Consider the following 19,580-nt stretch of genomic DNA (forward strand, 5'->3'; position numbering starts at 1 on the left):
AACAAACGCCATGAGTTGGGGAAAGCAGACAGACGGAAATACCATTGCAGACCAAGGGAACTCACAAGATAGCTCTATTGGTGTACTGTTCTGAGTTCACGGGGCCCAGATGGCCTGTGTAAGTCTCCACAGGAAAGCACCACATGCCAAGCTTGATTCCTAGAGGTACCAAAAAAGAGAGGGTAACCACGTAAATATTATAGTATGTGTTAACCGTAAGGTACCTAACTCCATGTCTACGAGAGCTCTACCATGCAGCTTTGTCTTGCCTTGGATACAACTGCTAATGGCTTTCTCTAAACTTCTATAGTTGATGCTAAGTCTTCATTAAGCATGGGAGGATCATTCAACTCAACGAGCACACATCATTAGTACTAACCCTGTATTCTAACTGTAATGCATACACTTATGTTTTCTGTGCAACACAAATTTACAAAAATTACAGTTTTTACAAAAAAAAATCATAAATTCACTTCAATCTAGCATTTTTGAACTTTTAAAATAAGGATGTTAAAATAAGGATGCAAAAAAAGTGACCTTTCCCTGAACTTTTAGTACGATGATGCATATAAGAATGTGCATGTGTGTTTGAAAGGTAAACACTTGAAATTTCTAAAATACACATTTAACTCCACTGATATTATTTTAAAAACTAAAAACAACACTCTAGTAAGACAATTAAAGTAGAAAAATGTTCCAGAAATACCACAGAATATAATTAAAACCTGACCATCTATATTCCTTGATTCTATGGATTTTGTAACAAAATTTTGACTTCTTTTGCTAATTCTCTTAACTAAGAAAGGAAGAAAGAAAAGATCCAATAGTACCTACCACCAAATCATGACTATTAATTAATAAATTAACATTTTGAAAATATCTAATATACTAGTTAGCAATAAAATAATAATAATAATTAACACTTAACAGTTGTTGCTTAAGCAGAGAAAAATACTATTTAATACAAACGAAGAAATACAAGATGCCTGCTGATTCTCTATTTAAAAATAAGACTTTTATATGTAAAACATGATGTTTTACTGGTTACTTTAAGATGTGGTTGAGAAGAACCAGACATCTAGAGCAGGACAACATGGTGAAAGGTTTCTGAAGTAATTTCCTATGACTGAAGTAATGTGAACTTCTTAAGTTTTCCTGGTGTGGTCAGGGGACTCTGTCTGACCTTACTGATTAACAAGGAGGATGCAGACGGGCAGTCTGGTGACTATGTAAGATCCCTGTTTATAACAACCAGATTACTCATGTACAATTATTGTAATGTAGTAAAAAATGTCATGCAAAAACATGTCTGCTCTATATGCAAAAGATTCTGTGTTAATAATTAAACTCAGTTGAATTTAAAAATCAATATAAGAACGTAGTTAATCTAGTTACTCCAATTATCATGTTAGGTTGAGTAAAATCTACATATTTGACCAAAACACATTTAAGGCTATAACCTTATTACACTTAACTTTCTGTTTTCAATGGCAGCTACTGACATGCAATTTGAATTAATTTCATTTATATATATGATAGTTTATTTGACTTTTGAGTTCACTTCATTTATAGATATGAAGGATTATTGGCATTGTCACAATCCACCTCTGTCTATACATTTATGTTTCTAGCTCTATGAGTTTAAAAGGTATTTTCTCCCACATTTCCATCCTATTAAATACTTAATAGCATTAAGTATTAAATATTAAATATTTAGGGGAAATATTAATATTGAAAAAGAGATAAGGAAGTTTTCTTTTTCTTTTTCTCCTTGAACTTCAACTATCAATGTATTTTAAAAATTAAAAATAAGGAATTCCTGATTTTTATCCATAACTTCAGATTCTATGTTATTAAATTTATAATATCTTGTCATATGAAAGCAGACCAATAAAAGGTTTTTTATTTGTATTACATGTGTCCTTGATTTCAGTGTTTTAAAGAAACAGAAATAGACCTGAAGTTCACGTGTTTGTGAGCTGATATATCAAAATATTCAGACTAGTTTAACACTTAAAATATCATGTCTAACAAATACATTTTTTAAAAGGTAGTTACAAATGAACTCTTTCTTGGTTTGGCATGGCCTTACATATAACTTCCCCTTGAACAATGTTAGTGTGTCTTACCCATGTCTAAAATGCAAAAAGTTTAATAAGACTTTCATGTGTTTACAAACAATTTAGTTTTAGAATTCCATTAATATAAAACCAATACTTAAAGTATAGGCTCTTCTTTTAAAAAGCCCATAAAGTAAGAAAATTCACTTGATCTGTGGTTACTCAAAGTCAACACAAATAAAAAGGGAAAGAAAAACATTAAGAGAAAAAAGTCAGGCATAAACGTCAGAGTCTGTGGAAAGTTGTGTTAATGTTTAATGCCTTATCACACAAGTAGTTGTGACTGGCATAGAACTCATGTAACCTCTGTTTGTCTCCAACTAGAACAGCCATGTATTTTAGAGAGATGATATTTCCGTTCTGCTATTTTAATAGTCTTTGGCATTTTGCAATGTCTAGCCTTCCTTATGGCTTGATTTAGGAATTTCAGGTATAGGCAAAAGTTATTAGCTAGCACACTCCATCTTTTCTAACTAATACAGAAACACGTTTTCGGCTGGGCAGTAGTGGTGCATGCCTTTAATCCCAGCACTTGGGAAGCAGAGGCATGAAGATCTCTGAGTTTGAGGTCATCCTGGTCTACAGAGTGAGTTCCAGGACAGCCAGGGCTACACAGAGAAATCCTCAAAAAAACAAAACAAAACAAAACAAAACAAAACAAAAAGAAACACATTTTAACAAAGTCCCACATGACATGTACTTGGTAAAGGTGTTTATTTAAAGAGCAGTGCAATTGGGCATGTACCATTACGTACCTAGTAACATATGAAGTGTGGTGCAGTTAAGTGAGTACAGCATTCACGTTTATACATGGTATACTGTTATCTGGAAAATGATAAAGAAAAAACAGAAGATTTAGCTTTTAAGTGCAATTGTATTGATGCACTTAACAATATCAGCCCAAAATAAGGACTATATCAGAAACCTGAGTGAATGTAGACGTTTAACATGAACAAGATTTGCATTCAGAACCTCAGAAGAAATGAAAGAAAATCTATTCTCTTAGGAGACAGTTTCTTCCTTCAGGTCAAGGGTGTTCTTTCTAATCACGGTCATGCTTATGAATTCTCAGTGGTCATTAGGGCTTATCAAATTTTCCTTGAAGAGAATATTAATATCTGGATAGTTAGTGTAAATAATAGAGACAAAACAATGGCGAAGCTAGCTACTACCTTCTTCTAAATCTCCTCTTTCTTTCCACGTGAGCCTCCAAAACATGTTTGTTTTGGAAACAACTGGTGAACAGTAAGGAAGGAGAATTTAAAGCGAGTGACTACTGACAAGGGCAAAAACATAAGTCACATCAGCTGATGTGCAGCTGACTAACCCGAGGGGGGGGGAAGCAAGGGCGCTAGGTATTCAAGGTCGAAGAATAACATTCCTTCTGCAGCTAAATGCCTGGTGTGAGACAGCAGATCCTATCTTAACACCCAGAAACAAACCCACTGTGGTAAGGTTATCCAGTCACCAAAGGTGACCTTTGAAAGTCTGGAGGCAGATTAGAAAAGCCTTTGTCTGCAACTACAGAGCCATTTCCATGGTCGCAAATGAACCCAGGTCCAGGATCAATGCCAAGGAATTCTATTGTATTCTTTGTTAAGTATCTTAACACAGATACTAACACTAATACTTTAGTAAAGTATTAGTATTTAAAGAAGTAAAAGACAACTGAAATATCTTTAGACAGTAGGAGGTACAGAACAGCAAGCACTATCTTAGAATGAAAATTAAAAGAAAAACTTTATTCCAAATTGTATTTTTTATTAATCTCAAAGCTTTAGCAAAAAGTGTTGAATGAATGAATCTTATTCACATATATTTAAACTAGGGATGTAAATAGCCTACCTTCCCATTTATGTCTGAGATGAAAAAAGTCTACAGGCACTGAAAGCAAATATAATATAATAATAATAATAATAATAATAATAATAATAATAATAATAATAATAAGTATTATGAGCCACAAAGCCAAAATATATTACAAACACCCTTCTGTATCAGCTTGTCTAGTCAAAATTTCACCATGCAAGGGGTGTAGATGGCACTGAGCAGTTGGGGTGGGGGATCCATGAGGAAAAGCCATCCAGAAACGAAGGGAGAAGCAGACACTGTATCCACCTTCTGTTCTCTGAATTCAACCACACACCCTATCCTTTTCATAGATTGTTCTGACAGAAGTGTGATACAGTGCTCTGAAGAACTCCATCTAGAGAGTGTGGGACTGAGCCTGAACCAAAACCACTCTATTCTGAAGTCGCCTGTGGGATTCAGGAGGAGTGTATGTCCTCCATGGGCTGCTTCCAGCTCACAACTGAGTCGAGAAGCCAGGGAATGCGAGACTTGCTTCTGACTCTCACCACTGATTTTGGTTGAGAGGCTTGCCTTGTTCTTCTAGGGTTTCTATTAAGTTGTTGTTCTTGGGAAAAGAAAATTTTGAAGAAAAGAAAAATTTCATGATTGCATTTCAAGACCAAGGTGGCTGCAAAAATCACAGCAATTGAACTAGTGGGGGAATTCAGTTCTAAGAAACTTTCAACTTTTCAATGTAATTCCGGAATCTGGAATTGAAGCAATTGGGTTAGAACTACAGAGAGATGGATTTTTGTTCAATATAACCTGAAAGAACTACTGAGAAGTGAAATTCCCAGCTCCAATCCTGCCAAGCATTCTTCCAAGGCTAACTTGCTGGTTTCAGAGACAGGGAGCACAGGTATATGAAATGTGAGTCCAAGGTGTTGTTGGGCTTTAAGGACCAGAGTTTCTGATCCAGTCTTGAGATTTCTCATCCTGACCACAAAGCCAAACACTTAAAGGATACTATTCCCAAACAAACACCAAATGTATTCAAAACAAATGCATGAATGGGCTCCATGATATATTAAACATTCATGCTAAACTTTATTGAATAGTCTGTATGAATTCTGTTAAGACTGCCATGCATCCTCTTTAAAAACAAACCTACCTTTTTATGGATAGCTGCACAGGTGATTCTATACAGCGAACTCAAATGCCTGAATTCACTTTGCAGTTACCAAAGTGCTAAGATGACATTGTTTTGATGTGTAACAATAGCAATTAATTCACTGAGAGCAAAGCGACTTACAAATAAGTAAAAAAGAACGGGATACATAAATTCTAAATGTTAAATTAATATGGCATAACTCTTTCAAAAATAAAACATTGAAAATTATTATAAACATGTACTTATGTCCATGTTAGAATCTATTCATCAAATATTAACCAAGCCCATCAATCCAGTTAATTTCATCCAAGTGATCTACTGAACTGATTAGAGAGTAACAAAAGCTCAAGAACCCAAGAAGTGTCGCTCCGATCTCCCTCAAAGAAAAGTGTGTGTTAAACCAGGGAACCACAGTATTTGCAACAGGAAAATGCTCTCAGTTACACATCTAAAGCCAGGATGGCCCCAGGTCCCATGATGCCTCTCTGGCTATTGCTCCCATGACCCAAATAAACTCCTTCCTCCAATGATTCCATTTCTTGGCCTATTATTCATCCATCTGTGCATTTCCCATTTGGGTAACTCTCTCTACTCTGTCACACAAGTTTGGGTGCTTTTCTCAGCCTTCTCGAGACACCTGGTAGACTTCCACTTATAAACAAACAAACGAACCCTTTTTAACCAGGACTCTATAACATCATCAAACAATTTTCCCTTCCAAAGACTGAGTTAGATTTCTTTTCTCCTTCCATTCGAGTCTTGCATAGCACACGCAAAGGCTCTGTGTAATCCTTCTGTGGCCATTTGTCTTTGCATCTCTTCTCCTTCTCGAGAAGAAATCTATTTTCATCAAGGTTCATTTTAAAGCCACTTCACCCTAAACACTAAGATTCATCTATCTTCTTTTAGATCATGTCTTCAAAATCCATTTTTCACCATCCCAAAAATACTCTCATAATTAATGGTGGCAATCAATACTCACAGGCTGTAATCAGTAACTTCATCAAAAAAAAAAAAAAGTCATGACCTCCGCTTGTCTCTTATTTCTAAAGTAATTCACTTCCAACTTGAACTTCATGGCCACTGTGACTACCTCTGTTACTGGAGTCTTCAGATGCTGTATTTATAACCTATAGATTCTTGTCTTTTATACTGTCTTTAATGTCTTTTCTATCAATCTCCTTCTAGAATCTCCTTGATATTGGCTAAATCCTTGACACATCTTCCAAATTAATAGTCCACTCCCAGTCTCTTGCCTTCTCTTCTCCACACATTCAGGACTTCAACAGAAAGCTCAGCATAATTCTAACTTTGGAATTAATCAATTTAAGACAAGGTCCTTTTGATCTGTCTAAATAAGGAATATTAGGTAGGTAAGAACTGTTGGAAACCCCAGACTTACAATGCCTAAGGTCTAAGTGCAAGAGAGGTAAATTCACAGGTTCAGAGTTCTAATCTATGAGCAAGGAACCCCTTTTCTCGGGATTTTAAAAGCCACAGACTAATGGTTCATGATACTTATATTGGGAGGTCCCAAACTGGGCTTGAACCATGGGCAGTCCTAGCATGTGGCAGGCATTGTAATTCCAGGTTTCTAGCAGAAGTAAGGAGCTGCAGCAGGTACCAGCATCCAAGAGCAGGCAGTGGCTGCTTGTTTCACAACTCTTAAATGCACCTGGTATACTGATAGACTCAGACCACTCAGCTCTACAGTGTAAACATTAAGCTCCCAGTGGGTACTGTTCCAGCCCTTGTCTGAGAGCCTTGTCCTGGCAGCTTCCTGTAACTCTCTCCATAACCAGAAACTGTAGTTTCTCACAGCTGGGCATAGTCCTCTGACTTTCTGTTGTTTCTGTTGCATGTTATTTTTCCCTGGTCATTCTCTCAAGGTCTTCAGATACCTTCCCTTCACTAGTACCACCAAAGCTGATTCTACCTTCACCATGGCTACAGTTCTAAAGCCACTTCCATCATTTTATCTTTGTTACCAACTCACCCCACTCTATTAATCATAAAACCCAAAGTAGGAAATAAAGGACCACAGAGACAGCATACCTTTGCTTGTACTAAGTGTTCTAATTTCACTTCATACCTCTTTTAATATTATCTCACAGCTTGGAGTCTTCGCCATCTTAGTGTGTGAGGTCCTATTAAAGGTAAGAAGGCTCCCGTCTTTCCCAATTTTGAAGTTTCCCTCCTATGAGCGTGGCACTCCAAAATGGCTTTGAAAAGGAAAATTGTAAGACTTACTCAGAGGGTAAGAACTTTTCAGGGAAGGCAATGTGAGGGAAGCCAAACACTGAAGGTATACATACTCCAGCTATGAATGTGATCAAGCACAGCGTCCTGAACTGGCTCTAAATGTTATGAGGTTTTACATAATTTTTTTATCTTTTGTAGCTCAACTACAAAGTTCTCAAATGTGAACGTCTCAAATGGTACTGTTGTTTCCCAGGCTTAAGTGTTGAGCATGCCTGAGAGAGTCCTTAGATAACAATGGCTTTAGTTCTTGCTTTCCTTTCCTTTCACAAATATTTATACTTTATAAAAGCATATTAGCTGTTTCATGATGGCCCAGAAATTCAGTCTCATGCATTTGAGGTTCACTGTTGACTAGAAGTATATATACCTGTTGGGAAATTGCCAGGTTCAGTTGCCTATGAAGATATTGTAGATGTGAAAGGAGTCAAGAAGTCAAACTACGCCTCACGTTTATCTAGGTGAAAGCAAGCATCGCAGAAACGGGTCACTGAATCTTCTACAGTCGTAGGGTCACTGGATCTTCTACAGTCGTAGGGTCACTGGATCTTCTGCAGTCATAGGATCACTGAATCTTCTACAGTCATAGGGTCACTGAATCTTCTGCAGTCATAGGGTCACTGAATCTTCTACAGTCATAGGGTCACTGAATCTTCCATAGTCGTAGGGTCACTGGATCTTCTACAGTCGTAGGGTCACTGAATCTTCTGCAGTCATAGGGTCACTGAATCTTCTACAGTCATAGGGTCACTGAATCTTCTGCAGTCATAGGGTCAATGAATCTTCTACAGTCATAGGGTCACTGAATCTTCCACAGTCGTAGGGTCACTGAATCTTCTACAGTCGTAGGGTCACTGAATCTTCTACAGTCATAGGGTCACTGAATCTTCTACAGTCATAGGGTCACTGAATCTTCTACAGTCGTAGGGTCACTGAATCTTCTGCAGTCATAGGGTCACTGAATCTTCTACAGTCATAGGGTCACTGGATCTTCTACAGTCGTAGGGTCACTGAATCTTCTACAGTCGTAGGGTCACTGAATCTTCTACAGTCGTAGGGTCACTGAATCTTCTACAGTCGTAGGGTCATTGAATCTTCTACAGTCGTAGGGTCACTGAATCTTCTACAGTCATAGGGTTTCTTAAAAGCTAGGTATTTATATTACAAAACAAACCCAAAGTAAGTTATTTTAGCTTCTCATGCCTGAAAAAGCCAGTTGCTAGGTGTTAACACTGGATGAAACTTCACACTTTGCTGTGTTTTGACTAGTGTGTTTGTGTGTGTGCATGTGTATGTGTGTAGTTTTTGTTTCTCTTAAAAGAAATAAATTTTCCTATCATAGTAACATTTTTATTTTGTGTCAAATATCGATATCTGAAGGTCAATATTCCTACTTAGGCAATACTCTACCCATATTTCCAGCATAATCCCCCTTCATGAGTTGAACTGGGAGGCATGCTGCTCTCTAAAGGCAGCAAAGGTGTCATCACCATGGATAGTCATGCTTCTTTGAGAGCTGATGTAGGTCATCTTGATAGCTGCAGTCTCCCTCTCATGCTGGAAGTAGCTGTGACATTTATTCAGTTTTCAAAGATGGTTTAGATGTCACACTTTTCTCCAACAATTCTACACTCCACCACAAACCTGTCTGCACAGTGAAGAGGCTGCTGTGAGGCCGATGTGTTCGAATTTCTGGGTTTGATTACACTTGTGTGGTACCACTTCGCTAAAGCTATTTTAAGCATCCTCTTAGGTTACAGCAAGCTACATTGTAAATCTAATTACTCTTAGCCACAGTGAAGAAAGCACCTGAGAACATTTCTCTGTAATCTACTTAAGGAAAGATGCTACTGTTTTCTTTAAAGCACTCACTAACATTGTTATTACATGGTTATCTAGATCTCTAATTCCATATTGTTCAATACATACACATGCATACATACATGTACACATACACATGCATACATATGTACACATACAAACACATATACACACACATACACTCATGCACACACAAATGTATACACATAAACACACTCACACATGCACACACACACACACACACACACATACACAGGCACATGGATATGTTATAGACATAATACCTCTCACAGTGTCCAGAATTTCAATAATGATGAAGTGGAACAAAGAACATAAACAGAACTAAGTTAACACATATTTAAGCAATTTTAACCTCAGAAAACTAGCATGCACTCATAGAGACTCAGAGTCATAATACAGTGAAGCACAGGTTTCCTACTGAATTAGAATAGGTTTAATGCCAGGTTTGATATTTAAAGTTCTTTGAAAAAAAATAAGTAGACCAGACTTTCTAGCCCTCTGTTTCCTCATCTGTACGATGTGAATAATTACATTGCCATAAGTAAAGAGACTGTACACAAAAGCATGCAGCATGGTCTATGGCAGGGAGCAGGATCTATAGAAGAGAGATGAGACCACTCATTAATATTTATGTCACATTTGAGTGAATTATATTGATCTATATTATCCACTGAAAACACAACAATACAAACCCATTTTGAACATATATGGGCACTGATAAACTCATCAATAATTCACAGTAGCTAAATAAAGGCAATGTTTTCTAATCAAAAAACCACAACAGACTAATTTGTTTTTACGCTGGTAAAATGTAAGAATGCAACTCAAAATTATTGCGTGATTATAGGTTTAGAATGACTAAAACTGTCCACATATGGATGCACGTTTACTATGTCGTATAAGGCAGGAGCTGGATTCTGTTGGGTACACTGTCTCTGTTGCAGAAGATGCTTCTCAGGAAGGTTTTCGAATTCATAAATAAGAGAGTGCTAATTATGATTAATAATTACCTAGAAAACTTGGCAGCTGCTAAACACACACCTGCTCTGCCAACACAATAGACAAATTAAATGGATTGCTGAATTTAAAATTTATTAGAAAGGAGCATAGGAAGAATAGGGAGAAATGCCTCCTTCAGTGGTGTGAGAGGCCTCTGGGGCAGAGATGGAAGATGGCTACCTCCACAGTTCCTTTCCATGTGCTTCCCCACCAAGTTCACTCCAGTTTGTACATGCGCTAACAGTCACTGCTTCAAATGTCTAGGGAAATTAATGCTTAAGATGTCCTACAGCGTGATTTCAAATAGTATGTATGAGCTCTGTGTGATGTCTTGGAAAAGAGACTTAGCATGTCGGACTGTGTTGAGGCTGCTTGGAGGAGAGGCAGCTGTGTTGGCACTTGGTTTTGATAGGGGCTGCCAGCCACTTTCATTCTGTCAATCAAATGGTAAAGGGGGAGGGATGGTCATCAAAAGAAATCCTAAACAATCTCAAACACTTGGCATGATAAATGGTTTTAGCAGTCAACAGTGGCATGGGTCTTCTTGATATTTGGAAAGACGGGATCTAAGAGTATTTTTAGAAAAAATCACTTTTTTTCAGAACACCAGTCATTTAGTTTCTTCTAGCAAGCAAAAATTATCACACTGTTCAAAAAAGTAAAATTCAAATTTTTTCTCTCCATGTGCAAACAGTACAAGATAAGTTTATGTTGTGAACAACAAAATAGGGACGCTTGCAAATTTTTAAGTAAAACATACAAGTTGTAATCATGAAGTGTGCTCCCCCCAACTCAAATGATGAAAAGAGAAAAAGAAATCAGAGATCCTTTTTAATCAGCTTACTACAGTAATGCCTCTACTTTCCCCTAGTAACACCTCTGAGTTTCCTTCAACTGTTTAAATCAGGAACAAAGTAAGAAGCAGACAGCAAACTTCCCAGTGACTCCTGGGAAGGTTGTGAGGGGCAGGCAGAGGGTAAGTCTCTCTGACCTCAAACCCACCTCAAAGGGTGCACCTCTTCAAGTGGCCATTTTGATCTTTGCCCTTCCAAGTCTGTGGAGCTTATCTAGGGAACTCCGGAATGGCAGAGGGAGTCCTGAGAATGCTTGATTTTTCAAAGAAGTTTGACAGAATTAGTAGAAGGTCTGGAGATTCACAGTTGTGGTGTGTGACAGTGTGGTCCTCTCATGGACTGAGATCGTAAACTGTGGGCCAGAATTGAGTCAAACTGTACAGTGTCTACGTAATGTAGGCTGAGAACGGCAGAGCCCATTGAAGTAGGAAGTCGCCACACTGAGTGTCGGGGGCTTGAAAACAGCTGTTTTGTTTTGCTCTAGTTCCTTTGATTATATGCTCCCTGTCCCCAAAACTGTAGCAGATAATGACTGTGATCTGTGTATCTTTTTAATATAAGAACTTTAGACGGGGAAGACTGTGTCAGGATTATGACAATGCACTGTTTTGTAGTGAACGGAAACTTGATGGAACACACTGAAAATTAATGTCCCCAGGAAACAACAAAGACAGCGTGATGGATGATCTTGGTTGTCAACTTGACCTGATCCGGAATCAACTAAGAGACGAGCCTCTGGGTACCCTTCAGAGGCTGTCTTGATTGCATGTGAGATCATCCATCCAGAATGGGACTGGTATTCCCCGTGGTGGCTAAGATATGCAGAGAAAGGAGGGAAAGTGTCTGCCCTTTGCCTGCTTGCTCTTTTGTATCTAGCTAGAGAGTGCCTTCCTGCTGGTTTCAAGCTCATCTACCCTAGGCCTGTGCCTCCCTTCACTGATGCCAGAATCTTCAGTCTTGCCCTGAAAATAAAAGAACCTAGGCTGCTCCAGGAGTCTTGCCATCCTTCAACACCAGACTGGGACTGCCGAAGTTCCCTGCCTTAGTGCACAGCCTCTGCAGGGTGACAGCAGACCGTACTGGACTACCCATAGAGTATTCTACAAGCCAATCTAACATGATCCCTTTAATAAAAAGTCATTCTGTGGGGTGTACGTTTCGAGAGAAACCTGGATAATTCAGAGAGAAATAAAGCCAAGAGGACTTTGAAAAATGAGCCCTCAACCCCTTAACCAGATGTAGAAATGACTGAAAATCTTTACAAAATAGGTCCATTTTTTTTTTTTTTAAAGAATCATTCAGGTCAAAGCCAAGTAAGAAAAAAAAAAAAGGTTACAAAATTTGCCACATGTCCTCCTGAGTGGATACTTCACAATGATAGTAACTGACTAGAAGGGCAATTGAGTACATTAGTATTTGATACTAAAATTAAATTAATTAGTGTAACTCACACCAGGTCCAGCAACCAAGGTAGATAACATCCCAGATGATAACAGAAAGGAACAAAAACCCATGAAGACCATTGAAAATACCAAGATGGTCTTATAATTTGATATTTACAGAAGTAATAGGTGCTGTTTAGTATACCCAGCAATATTTTCTGTGTTAACTATTGATCAACACAACTAATATGGGTTCTATTGGTCTTTTATAGATCCTTAAAAACGTTCAGCACATAAAAATTAAAAATTTCCTATGCTCACCAGGTTGGAGACAGTTACTGATAGACTATTTTAAGACACTGACCTGCATTTCTAGGTCAACCATTAATGAGCTGGCTGTGTGAATGTGACCAAATCAACCACTAAAAGTCAGTGTCTTCTTCAAACATGAACACTTCATTGGTTACTTAAGAACTCGAATGAACGCTTCATTGGTTACTTAAGAACTCGAACGAACGCTTCATTGGTTACTTAAGAACTCGAATGTAGCACCTGCAGGAAGCTGAGCACATGTGTGCCACTCAGAGAGAAGTATCTTAGTGGTCATGTTTAATTTCTTAGACATACAATAACTCTGCACATATCTTCACTTCAGAGTTGTGATTACTCCAGCTCATTAGATCATGCAGGACAAGATTCTCTCCTTTGAAATTGCTTCAATATCTCTTAATATAAGGAGATAAAGACTCTTAGGAGAATAAAACTCATTTAGAATATCCCAAGCAACTCTATTAAAATGCTATTTAAATGAACTAACTGATATAAGTATTTAAATATACCAACACGTATAAGTGTACACTTAAGATGAGTGTCGCTGAATTATGCTGATTCTAATTAAGTCATATGTGAAGACACAGAACAGGGACATCTTTTGCTAAAGAATTTCTGAGTCCAGGGCACAGTGAGTCCTTCTTCTTAAAAAGGATACCGCAGTGGCATCCTGGGACACATCCCAGCATGAACATATGACTTTAGTGAGAAATCCAAAAGATTAGAACCACGAAATACTTTCTTCTGACAGACGAAGGGAGTCAGAAACATGCACTCTCCCTCCTATAGCCACACCGCCATCTTTGTGCCATAGAGTCCACCTGAAGGACAAGTTCTATAAAATTATTACATACCTCCTGCAGATCCGTTACACAATTTAATGGTATATGCTTGGTACTTGGATTTTTTCAAACACTAAAAGAAGTTTCCAACTGCTGAAATTTTCATAATTTTTTTCTAGGTTATTCAGTAAAAAAAAAAGGCATGTGAGTAATTAATTATTAAAGGCCATTTTAACATTTTCTAGCTGCCACTATATCACTATTCCTGACTAGTGGATATTTCGGTATGTAATGGGTTCTACCTAAGCTCACTTGTATTCAAAGCTGAGGAATGTGTTTCAGCTACATTTCCAACAGAAAGGGAATTGAGGAAATAAGTCACAAAGGCAATGTTAATAAGGGGCAGAAATTCAAGCTTTGATCGTACATTTTGTACCTGTATATAGCAGAGAACTTTCCAATTAGGGACAACAAGTAGAAAGCTGGTAACTTCAAGCTCAGATTCATAGTGAGAGGGCAGCAGCCTGTAATGAGAATCTGGAGCACATACATCTGCTGCAACACTTTTAGCATGAGCATAGTTCTAATGGCAAAAGCTAATGACTCCATGATAGGAATAAATAATGGGCAGAGAATATTCTAGCCTTGGGCCTCAGGAAGTGAACTCTGGTGGCACTCTGAAGTTTTCTCTAATGCTAGCAGAAAGAGTTCTGAAGGGGCTGTTTCGTTCTAAGGGTGTCAGATGCATGGGATGCAGAAATCACAGGAGGCAAGAAATACCCATTCACTGGACCCAGTGCTTCCCCTCAGTCTAGTTTATACCTAGGCACATTTCTGAAGGATAAGGAAAAGGAAGGCAACAATGGAGGGAGGAAGATACAAAAAAAGGGGGGGGGGTGAAAGGTAGGTAGGAAGGAAGAAAGTTTGGTGATCATTTCCTCCACCCCTCCTAAATACCATCAAATTGCCTTATCACCCTGGCCATTCTTGAAGGAGCTGAAGGGGTTTGCAACCCCATAGGAAGAACAACAATATCAACCAACCAGACCCCCCCCCCAGAGCTCCCAGGGACTAAAACACCAACCAAGGAGTACACATGGAGGGACCCATGGCTCCAGCTGCATATGTAGCAGAGGATTCCCTCACCTGGTATCAATAGGAAGAGAAGCCTTTGGTCCTGTGAAGGTTCGATGCCCCAGTGTAGGGGAATGCCAGGGTAGGGAGGCAGGAGTGTGTGTGGGGGAACCCTCATAGAAGGAGGGGGAGGGAAGATGGGACACGAGGTCGCTGGAGGGGGGGAACCAGGAAAGAGGATAGCATTTGAAATGTAAATGAAGAAAATATCCAACAAAAAAAAATAAAAAGAAGAATCCTGTCACATTGTTCTGTCTCCTCCTTCCCCTGACAAATTCCCACATGCCATACTGTCTTGAAAGACAGTCAGTGCCCTATACTGGTAAACCCACCCCCAGGACTCCTCTCCCTAATACACCCACATTGTGTAAAGTCTCCCTTATCCTGCTACTATGGATATCTTTGAATTCTTTGGCTTTATGAAGGTGAGGAATACATGTGCTGGGATCCCAGGGTCAAATCACAGGTTGTTCGTGTCTGTGAAGTGTCACCAGTTGGGGGTGTGCCCACCCTTCAAGGCCACCCACATGAAGCTCTGAAGCATTATATAACAGCACAAGTCTGGGGGTGGCGAGTATGGCATCATGTCACCCTAAGTGGGTGACTCTGGGCAAATTAAGGGACCAGGCTAAGTGTGGTTTCTGTGTTTATAAACTAGAATTAATGTTATTATCTGCCATGGAAGGATACTGAACATGTAGTACACATAAAGTACACCATCTGGCAGGAGTGTGTGCGACATCCAACTGAGCAGTTTAATTTGTTGTAATCAGATTGTGTCGATTTTGTAGTAAGTGACACAAAATCACAGCCACACAGGCTGTTGGCACATCACTGAAAATGAGGCACATGGATTTCAGGGGTGGAAGTAGCCTATGAAAGAGCAACATGGCTCTTCTTTCCACTGTGGGCAACATACAATATGATGTGGCTTTGGGATCCTGCATTAACCAACATGTGAAAGCCCGTGAGTGTTTTGTAGCTGTAACATAAAAACAACAATCCTGCGAGTGGTTAGCTTCCTTCAGATCCAAGGAACACAAACTAGACCAGAGCCTTACAAAGTTGATGTAGACAGAATATTTTAGTATAATAAAAGTTGCAAGTACATTGGGGACTATAATGCTTTTATCAGAACTGGGGAAATGTATTTTAAAATTCGGCTATATCCAACCCAAGGTATACATCACACTTATTAGTCTACTTTAGTGTGGTGAATGCCTGTAAGTCAGGTGTACTGTCATCAGCAGCATCTATTCATCCCTGTGAGGTAACACAGGTAAACCCCATCTCTCCAAATGCCAGTCTCCCTCATCTCCCCTGGGCTCACAGCAATCTTCCCAACAGCTCTCTGTCCAAATCTCGTTCACTTGTCTTAGCCATTCAGAGTCCTGAGGCAAGTACTTACTCTTTATAGGAAACATGGACCCTCTGCTGAGTGTCCTTCCTGGTAACTTCCAGATAGGAGAGAAATGAATGTGTTGTTCTTCCAGGTAGATTATTACTGGATCTTAACCAGAAGCAAGCTTATCCGCAGCGGTTATTTAGAAATCTCAGAAACATGCATGCCATTCACAATTGGAGACGTTAATGGATTCTAGTGGAGAGGCACAGTGCTGGACTAGGTATCTAGGCTCAAAGCTTTAGAGTTCAGGGGGCACCCAGAAGGCACAGGATCAATGTGTGCTGATAGTATTCAATTGAAATGTTTCCTTACATGCTATGCCCTAACTGCCCTGCAGCCTGACTTAATCCTAGGCTTTCACTGAATACAGGTTGGAGATAATGCCACCAAAGAAATCATCCAGATATTTACAAGGAATTTCAGAAGTTTACTCATCTTCCAAGTAAGAACTAAGCATACTATTGCCTGACTAGGCTTTGATGATCTCAGTATAAGCTTTCTTCTTCTACCAAGTATCTCCATCTATTTCACTTTTGAGACTCTGTTCCTTGAGACATACCCTTGTTGGGTATCTCACTTGACCTTTTCCTTCAAATAAATGTAAAATAGAGAGTCTATTTTCCTCCATAAGTCCTAATGTGACATGAGAAGGCCTCGTATCTTTGCTGGAGCTACAATCATGAATCAAAGAAAATGAATAAGTTTACTAATAAGATGGAGAAATGGTTTTCAGTAGAGTAAGAACTGAAGCCCAGTAACACATCAGCTTAGCAAGAGTAACTTAATAGTGAAGAAACATGTCTTACTAAGAAAGAAATTTGTAAAGGGGTAAAGTCAAGTATGAGTAACACAAGGGGTGAGGAGAAGAGATCTCTATGAAGGAAATAGGGGAAAGAGATGAGGCTTTATGTACATAGAAGGGAATGGAAACTAAGAAGACTATAATTTACCCATAGAGAGGCGTCTCATTTAACATCACTGCCTTGGAACACAAGTAGGCACAAAGCATGTTATCACTTGAATGTTAAAAGTAAATTATTGAGGCTGAAGTTTCTCTTTAGCAAAAGTAATCACAAACATCACATACAAAATCAAGAAAGAAAGGGAAAGAAGGGAGAAGGGAGAAGGGATGGGTGTGTGTGTGTGTGTGTGTGTGTGTGTGTGTGTGTGTGTGTGTGTGTGTGTGGGAGAGAGAGAGAGAGAGAGAGAGAGAGAGAGAGAGAGAGAGAGAGAGAGAATCAATTTCATAACACCATTCAACAAAGAGGTAGAGATGACATTTGTACCAGCTGAGAAATCCAAATATTGGTCTGTTAAACTTTAAATACTTCTGGAAGACTAAATCTAATTTTTTTTCCTAATTAAGTGCAAAAGAAATGAATAGACTTTTTTTCATCCTTGAGTTTACGACATAATGCTACAGGAAATTATTTCTGGTTTAATTCACCAAATGTGCACAGACTCCTCTGGGTTCCAGGTCAGTGTGTGAGGGATAGCATGGTGTAAAAGAGACAAGACCTGTGGGGGGCTGCAGGATTAGCCTCACTTCTAATGAGGGAAAAGTTTTATTTACAAAACTACTCAACTGTGAAACTCAAGTAATAACATGAATTAATTTAAACACTCTACATTTAAAGGTCGAGTACTTCTAACAACTCCATCCATGTTCTAGCAAGTAGAAAAATGACATTAAGTAATATTTACAAATACTTATGTTAAAGAATATTCTCTTGGTGGGTGTTGACTCTTACATGCTATAAATTCAGAAGAAAGTTTGAATCTCTTTTATTCAGCGGCAATGGATATAATGTAACCTAAGGCCCCTTTGTCTGCATCTGAGGACCTTTTTCCTTTCATCTGACCAATCTCCCACCAGTTGTGATCTCAGAAGTTCAGAGCCAAAAATAATCAAAGAAAAAGTGAGTGACCTTGTGCGGCGGAGTCAGTCTGACGTCAGGGGTGTGTTCCCATGGGTGAGCACAGGCTGCTCACTTCTATGTGAAGTGGATTCTCCCTCTCCAGTGAGAACTTGAAGCCAGGGGCAGGACTCCTGTGTCTATGTCTCGGCCAACCCCACATCTATTGTGCAGCTGTGGGCTAGTCACCAATGTCCTTGAACCTCAGTAGCAATCATCTATAAGGCTGATAACCACAGTGTGGCTACATGAGGTTAATGAGACAGATGCGGGAATGTGCTGTGTTCATGGAAAGAGGGAATACATACATATATATACACACATATATATGTACATATATATATATATACACATATATATATACACACATACACTTGGCCCTGGCATATATATATGTGTGTGTGTATATATACATATGTATATATATATATATGTGTGTGTATATATATGTCTGTGTGTTTGTAACACACACACACACATATATATATACATATATATCACCTGTGCTGTACTCACATACAAACCACTTTGTAGATGATTAATTATAAATAAATAAATAATACATTGAAAGAGAAAAACTTTCACGTGTGAAATTTTACACGTATTTTGGCTGTCATTTGCCTCTTTGGCTAACAGTTCCATCATTCAATTTTCTCAAACATAAACAGGCTTGCACAGTACAGTTTCCCAGAGTAGTGTGGCGTTTGGTTTCTACTTCACACCCGTATTAGAGAAGCTGTTCACTGCTAGCTATCATTCCATTTGGTTCTAGGCAGCACTGGTGAGACCAATTTAGATGGGCTCAGGTCACGTGACTCTAGCTCTAGACACAACCTACCTAGGGGAGCCTACCACGTTCATAGGGAAAAACTGCTGATACTACTGAGCGGCTGCTATGTAGGAAGGACTTCTCTCAGATAGTCCTTATTTCCACTTACAGATTAAAAAACATGGTTTGGAAAGTAATGGAGGATGTTCTCTAAGGATGCAGACCTAATGAGATCTGAAGCTGGAATTCAATCAGCTGTTCAAGCTGTAGATTTCTGATCATCCTATAGAAAGTTCTTAAATAGTATGTTATTACCATCTATAAGTGCAGCTAATCCCATTTCAGTTTGTATGTCAAGAAACTGGCATGATCTATGAGGAGACTGAATCAGTGTGCTAGGACAGACACTGCATGTGTGAGACATCCAGCTGTGTGGTAACTTTATGATTAGCATCCTTGCAAGTTTTATTTTATCCGCAGCTGCCCCTGGTTCTTGTTTCAGAAGGTCTTAGAAATTAGCAACTGTTTGGATCGTTATCATGTGGGAATTGTTAAAAAGTAAGCGAAGTTGAGCTGCTCCTTAAAAGTTGATGTTTCTTTCTGCCAGGGCCAAGCATTGTAAACTATGGATCTTCTGAACCACTCTGGGCTCCACAGTCATTTCAGAATGAGTCTTGATTATAATCCTCAGGTCATGGTTTTTGTTTTTGTTTTTTGTTTGTTTGTTTGTTTGTTTTCCATTACACTACTGCCAAGTTTACATTACAGGTAGACTGGTTTATCTGGTTTTGCTAGGTCTCTCTCTCTCTCTCTCTCTCTCTCTCTC

At 38.8% G+C, this 19,580-nt stretch overlaps 1 protein-coding gene across 2 annotated transcripts in view; it reads right to left on the reverse strand.

Moving 5' to 3' along the window:
• Slc16a7 (solute carrier family 16 member 7) overlaps positions 1–19,580 on the reverse strand; it is a 169,311-nt gene that overhangs the window by 120,126 nt on the left and 29,605 nt on the right. For both annotated transcript variants that reach the window (XM_031350225.1, XM_031350224.1), the window contains exons 2-3: positions 2,876–2,945; positions 66–159 (exon numbers count right to left, since the gene is read on the reverse strand). The gene's annotated coding sequence lies outside the window, so the exon portion shown is untranslated. The remainder of the gene's footprint in view (positions 1–65; positions 160–2,875; positions 2,946–19,580) is intronic.

The sequence above is a fragment of the Mastomys coucha genome, unplaced genomic scaffold, assembly GCF_008632895.1.
Source record: "Mastomys coucha isolate ucsf_1 unplaced genomic scaffold, UCSF_Mcou_1 pScaffold4, whole genome shotgun sequence".
Taxonomy (NCBI): Eukaryota; Metazoa; Chordata; class Mammalia; order Rodentia; family Muridae; genus Mastomys; species Mastomys coucha.